The following is an 8781-nucleotide window of genomic DNA, read 5'->3' on the forward strand; positions in this document are numbered from 1 at the left end:
TTCATATGTAATGGGTGAATTGGCTTTCTCAGGACTTCCCTGGTGGCTCAGATGGTAAAGTGTCTGCCTACAATGCAGGAGACCCAGGTTCAATCCCTGGGTCAGGAAGATCTCTTGGAGAAGGAAATGGTAACCCACTCCAGTATTCTTGCCTGGAAAATCCCATGGACCGAGAAGCCTGGTAGGCTACAGGCCATGGGGTCGCAAAGAGTTGGACACGACTGAGTGACTTCACTTTCACTTCTGGCTTTCTCATCATCCTTTTCCAACACATTTCACAAGTTTTCACTTTTAGCTCATAAAAGAGATGCCAGAAGACTGGTATATTGCCGAGAGGGATACTTATGAGGATTCTTTTGATTCTGAGTTATCTGAGACCTAGATATATTACAGAAGTTTGTGGACTGCTTTGAGTTTCAGATCAGACTTAGATGAGCCTGAAATGCTGAAAGTCCTTGAAATGATGGTAAAGGATATTAGAGAAGACAAAAAATTATTTTTCTCCCTCATTGTAAACTCAACTTTTATCCTCAGAATGGCCTTATGGATGCGGAATAAATGTTAAGTTGTCCTTGACTTCTCTTTGATTTTCTCTCTTTGGTAAAGAGGAGCCCATTCAGTTTTGCTTTTTACAGTTGATCAAGCCTCTGGGTTGCCCAAACTAGAAGACCTATTGCAATCCTTCTAGGCTTCTTTACAACCAGAAAAAACAAAGGGCCAACATATACAACACAAATGCCATTGTATGTAATTCAGACTCCAGAAGTTTCCCCAGATACCCGTCCCCACTCGAGAGGAACACTGAGTTTCCTGCCACAAGTCAAGAAGAGCCCTGTTTTCCCCTTGTCGACTCGAGATGAGGGTCGATTCCCCTGCTTCGTCTGGAAAGGAATGCCGACATCACCGTCGCACTTCAAGAGGAGGATGGTCTCTACTTGAAACTGGAGGGGAACCCGGGGGTCTTGTCACAATTCAAAAGACATGGATTTCCCCATCCACTCGAGATAAGGCCTGATTCCCTTGCACCCATTCGAATGTCACCCGAGAATCAACTCACAACACGAAGGGAGGACTGATACCCCAGTTGCAAATTTGAAAAGAGCCCCAGGTCCCAAATTCAACTCGACTGGAGGCCTGAAACCTCTTTGAAAACTCTAGAGGAAAGCAGAGTTCCATGCCTCCACAAAAGTCTAGACCTGACTCCCTGTTTGAAACGGCATACACACCCCAAGACCCAAGTCAGAACAGGAGAGGAACCCTGAGGTTCCCACCTAAACTCAAAATGAGGCCCTCTTCCATTGCACCGACCCCCAGAGGAATCCCGAGACGCCCCTCCCAACTCAAAAGTATTCCTGACTTCCATAGGCACCATGAGAAGCTCCCTGAGGTCACCATCACAACTCGAGGGAACTCAAGAGAGTTCCAGAAAAACATCTATTTCTGCTTTATTGAATATGCCAAAGCCTTTGACTGTGTGGATCACAAGAAACTGTGGAAAATTCTGAAAGAGATGGGAATACCAGACCACCTGACCTGCCTCTTGAGAAACCTGTATGCAGGTGAGGAAGCAACAGTTAGAACTGGATATGCAACAACAGACTGGTTCCAAATAGGAAAAGGAGTACGTCAAGGCTGTATATTGTCACCCCACTTATTTAACTTCTATGCAGAGTACATCATGAGAAACGCTGGGCTGGAAGAAGCACAAGCTGGAATCAAGATTGCTGGGAGAAATATCAATAACCTCAGATACGCAGATGACACCACCCTTATGGCAGAAAGTGAAGAGGAACTCAAAAGCCTCTTGATGAAAGTGAAAGAGGAGAGTGAAAAAGTTGGCTTAAAGCTCAACATTCAGAAAACAAAGATCATGGCATCTGGTCCCATCACTTCATGGGAAATAGATGGGGAAACAGTGGAAACAGTGTCAGACTTTATTTTTGGGGGGCTCCAAAATCACTGCAGATGGTGACTGCAGCCATGAAATTAAAAGACTTATTCCTTGGAAGGAAAGTTATGACCAACCTAGATAGCATATTCAAAAGCAGAGACATTACTTTGTCAATAAAGGTCCGTCTAGTCAAGGCTATGGTTTTTCCAGTGGTCATGTATGGATGTGAGAGTTGGACTGTGAAGAAAGCTGAGCACCGAAGAATTGATGCTTTTGAACTGTGGTGTTGGAGAAGACTCTTGAGAGTCCCTTGGACTGCAAGGAGATCCAACCAGTCCATTCTGAAGGAGATCAGCCCTGGGTGTTCTTTGGAAGGAATGATGCTAAAGCTGAAACTCCGGTACTTTGGCCACCTCATGCGAAGAGTTGACTCATTGGAAAAGACTCTGATGCTGGGAGGGATTGGGGGCAGGAGGAAAAGGGGACGACAGAGGATGAGATGGCTGGATGGCATCACCGACTCAATAGACGTAAGTCTGAGTGAACTCCGGGAGTTGGTGATGGACAGGGAGGCCTTGCCTGCTGCAATTCATGGGGCTGCAAAGAGTCGGACATGACTGAGCGACTGGACTGAACTGAACTGAAGCATCCATTTATAATTAAAAGCTCTCAGCAAAGTGGGCATAGAGGGAATGTTGAGATCAACATAATAAAGACAGTATATGACAAACTCAGTTAACATCATAATCAACAGTGAAAAGCTGAAGCTTTTTCCTCTAAGGTCAGAAACAAGACAGGGATGACCACTTTCACCACTTTTATTCAGAATAGTACTGGAGTCCTGCTGCTGCTGCTGCTGCTGCTAAGTCGCTTCAGTCATGTCGAACTCTGTGCGACCCCATAGACAGCAGCCCAGCAGGCTCCTCTGTCCCTGGGATTCTCCAGGCAAGAATACTGGAATGGGTTGCCATTTCCTTCTCCAATCATGAAAGTGAAGAGTGAAAGTGAAGTCGCTCAGTCATGTCCGACTCTTGGCGACCCCATGGACTGCAGCCTACTAGGCTCCTCCGTCCATGGGATTTTCCAGGCGAGAGTACGGGAGTGGGGTGCCATTGCCTTCTCTGGCTGGAGTCCTAGCCAGAGTAATTAGGCAAGAAAAAGAAATAAAAAACATCCAAACTGAGAAAGAAGTAAAACTGTCATTATTTGCAGATACTATTATATATAGAAAACTCTGAAGACTCCATAAAAAGACTATTAGAACTAATAAATTCAGTAAAGTTACAGGATACAAAATTAATGCACAAAAGTCTGCCACCTTACTTTACATTAATAATGAACTATCGGAAAGAGAAATTAAGAAAACAATCCCATTTATGACTTCAACAAAAAGAATAAATCTAATCAAGGAAGTGAAAGAACTATATTTTGAAAACTATAAGACATTAACTAAAAAAAATTGAAGAAGACAAAAGACCTTGATTAGCCAAAGCAATCTTGAGAAAGGAGAAGGAAGCTAGAAACATCATGTTTCCTGATTTCATACTATATTACAAAGCTATAGAATTAAAATAGTGGTATTGATATAAAACAGAAACATAGCTCAATGGAAGAGACTAGAGAAGCCAGAAATAAACACAGGCATATATGGTTAATTAATTTATGACCAGAAAAATGGAGGCAAGAATGTACAATGGGGAAAGGATTGTCCCTTCAATAAATGGCATTGGGAAAATTGGACAGTCATATGCAAAAGAATGAAACTGGATTGTTGTCTTATTTACAACTCCCTTTAGTTAACAAAAGTTAACTTTAAATGGATTAAAGGCTTAAATATAAGACCTGAAACCTTAAAGCTTCTAGAAGAAAATAGGTGATAAGTTCCTTGACATATGTCTTAGCAATGATGTTTTGAATCTGAAACCAAAAACAAAAGCAAAATTGAACAAGTGGAACTACACCAAACTAAAAAGCTTTTGCACAGTAAAAAAAAAAAAAAAAATCAACAAAATTAAAAAGCAATCTACCGGATGTGAGAAAATAATTGGAATTATAAATGTGATAAAGGGCTAATACCCCAAACATAGGCTTCCCTGGTGGCTCAGACAGTAAAGAATCTGCCTGAAATGCAGGAGACCCAGGTTTGATCCCTGGGTCGGGAAATCCCCTAGAGAAGGGAAAGGCTACCCACTCCCTACTCCAGCATTCTTGCCTGGAGATTTCCATGGACAGAGGTGCCTGGTGGGCTAAATATACAAAGAATTCATATAACTTAACAGCAAGTAAAAAGAAAGGATGGAGAGGAGAGTGCTAGTGGGGGTTAGACTATGCAGGCCACTGTATGGACTTTGGCTTTTTACCTGATAGGAAGACACTGGGGGGTTCTGAACATACAAAATACATGATTTGACTTTGGTCTTGAATCTTTCAGAGCCTGTGTGAAGAAGGGACTGAGAGTAGAGTGGGACAGAGAGGTAAAAATAGGAAAATCAGAAAGTTATGATGATTAACCATGAGGTGATGATGGCTTGGCAGGGAAGGAGATACAGCAGTAAAAGTGAAGAGAGTGGTTGCTTCTATGTTTCTTCTGAAGGTTCTGCTGATGGATTAGATATGGAGTACCAGAGAAGAAAAGATTTAAGATTTTTAACCTGAGCAGTGGGAGGAACGTAAGTTACCGCTTATCAGATGGGAAAGACCGAAGGAGAGAAGATTCATCTTGAGAGGTGAGGTGGCAATTAGAGGTTCAGTTTAGGATGTGTTCATTTTGAGAGGATTCTTAGAGACCTAAGGGGAGAGGCTGAATATGCAGTGGGAGAGGGGGTTAAAGAGGGGGTGCTGGCTGCAGAGCTGTCAGCGTATTGACTAGCCACCAGACTGGCCCAGCTCAACCAGCAGTGCGGATAAATAAGAAAGAAGGGCTGAAGGCAGAAGCCAAAGTCTTTCCGTGTTTAGACATTCAGGAGCTGAGGAGAGACTAGCAAAGAAGACTGAGAAGGAGGTGTCAGAAAAGCAGCATGAAAATCAAGAGCCCGTGGAATCCTGAAAGTCAAATAAATACAGTGTTTGAAGAGGGATGGAATTATGAACTGTGTCAAATATTATTGGCAGTGACAGTGACCATATGTCTTAGTTTGCCTGGATACTCCCAGTTTATGCCTTTGTCCTGGATTATTACCCATGTTCATTTCACATTACAAGTGATCTTGTTCAGACCATAAATTACATGGTCCCCTGTGGTTGGACACGGAGGTGTGCTGTTTAGATCATCTTTCAAGAGAACCTGCCTTGGGGAGCATGGCTAATTGACACGTCCAGCTGCTGTACCTTCAGATCTACTGTGACATTCATGCCAGGTCAGGCTTCCCGTGGGCCATTTCCAGCCACTGACTAAACACAGGAGAGTACCAGAAATGGGCCATTCCTGCCTGATCTGGACATTATCTGGCCACTGTCAGGCCATTCTGACTTGGGGACTGACACCCGCTCAGTCTGGCTGACACCTACCCAGAACAGCACTGTAGTTCCAGGCTCTCCTCATCCATTCCTCCTGCCTCTCTGTTCTTAACAGGTTTCAGGCTTGAATTGCAATCTGAAGGTGTTTTTGGTTTTTTTTAAACCTACTCTTTCTCTCCCTCCCTTTATCTTCCCCAAACATTTATCCCAACAAATCATTTGCACATCTATTCTTCTTGGCATCTGTTTCTTTGAGGCCCTAACTAATATAGATAGTAGCAGGAAAAGCCAAAGAAAACAGGTAGCAAGTTGGGGTTTGGGGTCTGGCTCATTCATCACGGGGCTAAGAGGACCGCATCATGAGGGATATTGGGACGTGGACAGTCCTGGGCACAAAGTGGGGGCCCCAAGAGCTAAGGACTTCACCAGTGGTGAATAAGAAAAATGTCCCGTGGAGGGGAACCTCTGCCAATGCGATGATTCAAGCTTTTGAAAGACACAGAGGTGATGATGTCTATGAGAACAGTGGAACTGGCTGGCTCTTATTAAGATGCCCTAATTCCCTGAAGAAGGATCATGAGAAATCAAGATTATGTAGCAAACAAAGGCTAAGTGTGAGAGCTAGAGGACGTCTCTGATAGGTTAAAAAGAGACGTTTATAAACTGTCAAGTAAGAGCAAACACAAGTAAGGGGGAATCCTTGCGTGTGAGAGTTACAGAGCTCCAGAGAGGTGGGACGGATCGGTCAAGGTAGGTCTGTTGAGAAAACCTAAGACCCTGAAACTCTGGACTGGGGAGAGACTGGATGGATGCCCCCAAGGAATTTGGCTCAGCAGACCCCTCCCTGCTTGTCAAGATGGCTCATAGCTCTAATGTAAGAGCCAGCATTCTGTACAGGAAGATACTCCTGTGGCCTCTCCACAGCAAGAAACATGGGCCCCCTCAGGAGCTGCACACACCTCCCCTGGACACTACCAACTTGATAACCAGGTTAAATTCCAAACTAGCCTGGCTTGGGATAGACTGGATCTGATAGAGGAGGAAGAGACTACACCTCAAAGGAACTACATTAATTAACTAATACCTAATGGTGGGAGCCCAGAGAAGGCGATAGCACCCCATTCCAGTACCCTTGCCTGGAAAATCCCACGGACAGCGGAGCCTGGTAGGCTGCAGTCCATGGGGTTGCTAAGAGTCGGACACGACTGAGTGACTTCACGTTCACTTTTCACTTTCATGCATCCGAGAAGGAAATGGCAACCCACTCCAGTGTTCTTGTCTGGAGAATCCCAGGGACGGCGGAGCCTGGTGGGCTTTCGTCTATGGGGTCACACAGAGTCAGACACGACTGAAGTGACTTAGCAGCAGCAGCAGCAGCAATGGTGGGAGCCCGGCATCCCTGATGGCTTAGTGGTGAAGAATCTGCCTGCCAATGCAGTGGACACAGGTTTGACGCCTGGTTGGGGAAGATCCCACATACCTGCCATGGGGCAACTAAACCCATGTGCCACAATTAATGAAGCCCGTGTGCCTAGAGCCTGTGCTCCACAATGGGAAGCCACCGCAATGAGAAACCTGAGCACTGCAATGAAGAGTAGCCCCCACTTGCAGAAACTAGAGAAAACCTGTACAAAGCAATGAAGACCCAGTGCAGCCAAATAGATAAATAATTTTTTTTAATGTGTAATAGGGATTGACATACTTGGTGGTTGGCCCACTGCATCTTTGACCTGTGGGGTGAAATGTATCATGGTGTGTGGAGGCCAAACAGACAACTCTGGAACTGTGCCTCTCCTCTCTTCCTTCCCTTAGCCGATACAGTAAGTTAAAAATACAATTGGATCCCGGGGAATTACAATGATTAGCACCAGCATTTATGTTAGAAGGTCACAGTGTTCATGGCTTCTGTCTTATTTCCTTTTATTTCACCAGAGCTCCTGAAAAGACCACATGGACTCTGGAGAATAGCTTTAGTGTACCATGAGGCAAATCAAATACTAACTCCGATTGCAGCTGCCATGCCAGGTGCAGTATCTTTGCTGTGTGCTGTGCTTAGTTGCTCAGTCGTGTCCAGCTCTTTGCAACCCCATGGACTGTAGCCTGCCAGGATCCTCTGTCCATGGGATACTCCAGGCAAGAATACTGTAGTGGGTTGCCATGCCTTCCTCCAGGGGATCTTCCCAACCCAGGGATCGAACCCAGGTCTCCTGCATTGCAGGATTCTTTATCATCGGAGCCACTGTCTTTGCTAGAATAGATTAATAATGCCTCAAGTACATGGTATGTGTCTTGACATCTGCTTATCAGAGGTTCTTAACTGATGCATCATCCTACTGCTGAGAGAAGTAAAAGATTATTGAGAGCTGATCTTCAGGTTTATCTAGAACTAGCTGATGACCTTGGCAAGTGTGTGTAGTAGAATCTAAGCTAGAGTTGGTACAAGAGAAGATGTAAAAGTTAGTGGAGAGAGCAAAAAGATGACTCATTTAAGGCCTGTTGCCACTTAAAGGGACAGAGAAATGAGTTACTAAGTAAAAAGTGATGTGCTAAGTCACTCAGTAATGTTGGATTCTTTGTGACCCCATGGACTATAGCCCTCCAGGCGGCTCTGTCCATGGGGATTCTCCAGGCACAAATACTGGAGTGGGTTGCCATGCCTCCTCCAGGGGACCTTCCCAACCCAGGGATCGAACTGGGTCTCTGACATTGAAGCTGTATTCTTTACCAGCTGAGCTACCAAGGAAGCCCAGTAACTAAAAGAAGATGGGGTCCAAGAAGGTTTTTTTTTGAGGCAGGAAATATTGCAGCCTGTTTTTATATTAATGGAAATGATCCAGTAGAGGGGGAGAAGTGATGGTGCAGGAAGAGAGAGGACAATTGTTGAAGGGATGTCCTTGAGCAGAAGACCCAGACTGAGGATCCAGATAGAAGCACAGAAAAAGGATGTGTGCATGCATGCCTGTTCAGTCGTGTCTGACTCTTGTGGCCCCATGGACTGTGGCCCACCAGGTTCCTCTGTCCATGGGGTTTTCCAGGCAAGAATACTGGAGTGGGTTGCTATTTCCTACTGCAGGGGATCTTCTCAACCCAGGAATTGAACTTGCCTCTCGTGCATTGGCAGGCAGATTCTTTACCACTGAGCCACTTGGGACACTAATTCCCTCCTAAAAGTGACAGAACCTCTCCCCACTCCTTTTATTAAGAGGATTTTTTTTTTTTAACTGAAGCAGGCTTTTAGACTATTTTTTTTCAACTTGTACATAAACCTTAGATGAACCTATATTTTTAAATTGCTTTGCACATAATAAAATAAAACAATTAATGCAATAATCTGTGTATTTTTCTCACAAGAGTTGGTGGTACCTGCTCAATGTACTTAATATCTAGTTGCTGCTGCTGCTAAGTTGCTTCAGTCGTGTCCGACTCTGTGCCTG

The 8781-nt window shown here is 44.6% G+C and overlaps 1 long non-coding RNA gene across 1 annotated transcript in view; it reads right to left on the bottom strand.

Moving 5' to 3' along the window:
• LOC105004257 overlaps positions 1 to 8781 on the bottom strand; it is a 124496-nt gene that overhangs the window by 106633 nt on the left and 9082 nt on the right. The window lies entirely within an intron of this gene.

Source organism: Bison bison, unplaced genomic scaffold, assembly GCF_000754665.1.
Source record: "Bison bison bison isolate TAMUID 2011002044 unplaced genomic scaffold, Bison_UMD1.0 scf7180017864473, whole genome shotgun sequence".
Lineage (NCBI taxonomy): Eukaryota > Metazoa > Chordata > Mammalia > Artiodactyla > Bovidae > Bison > Bison bison.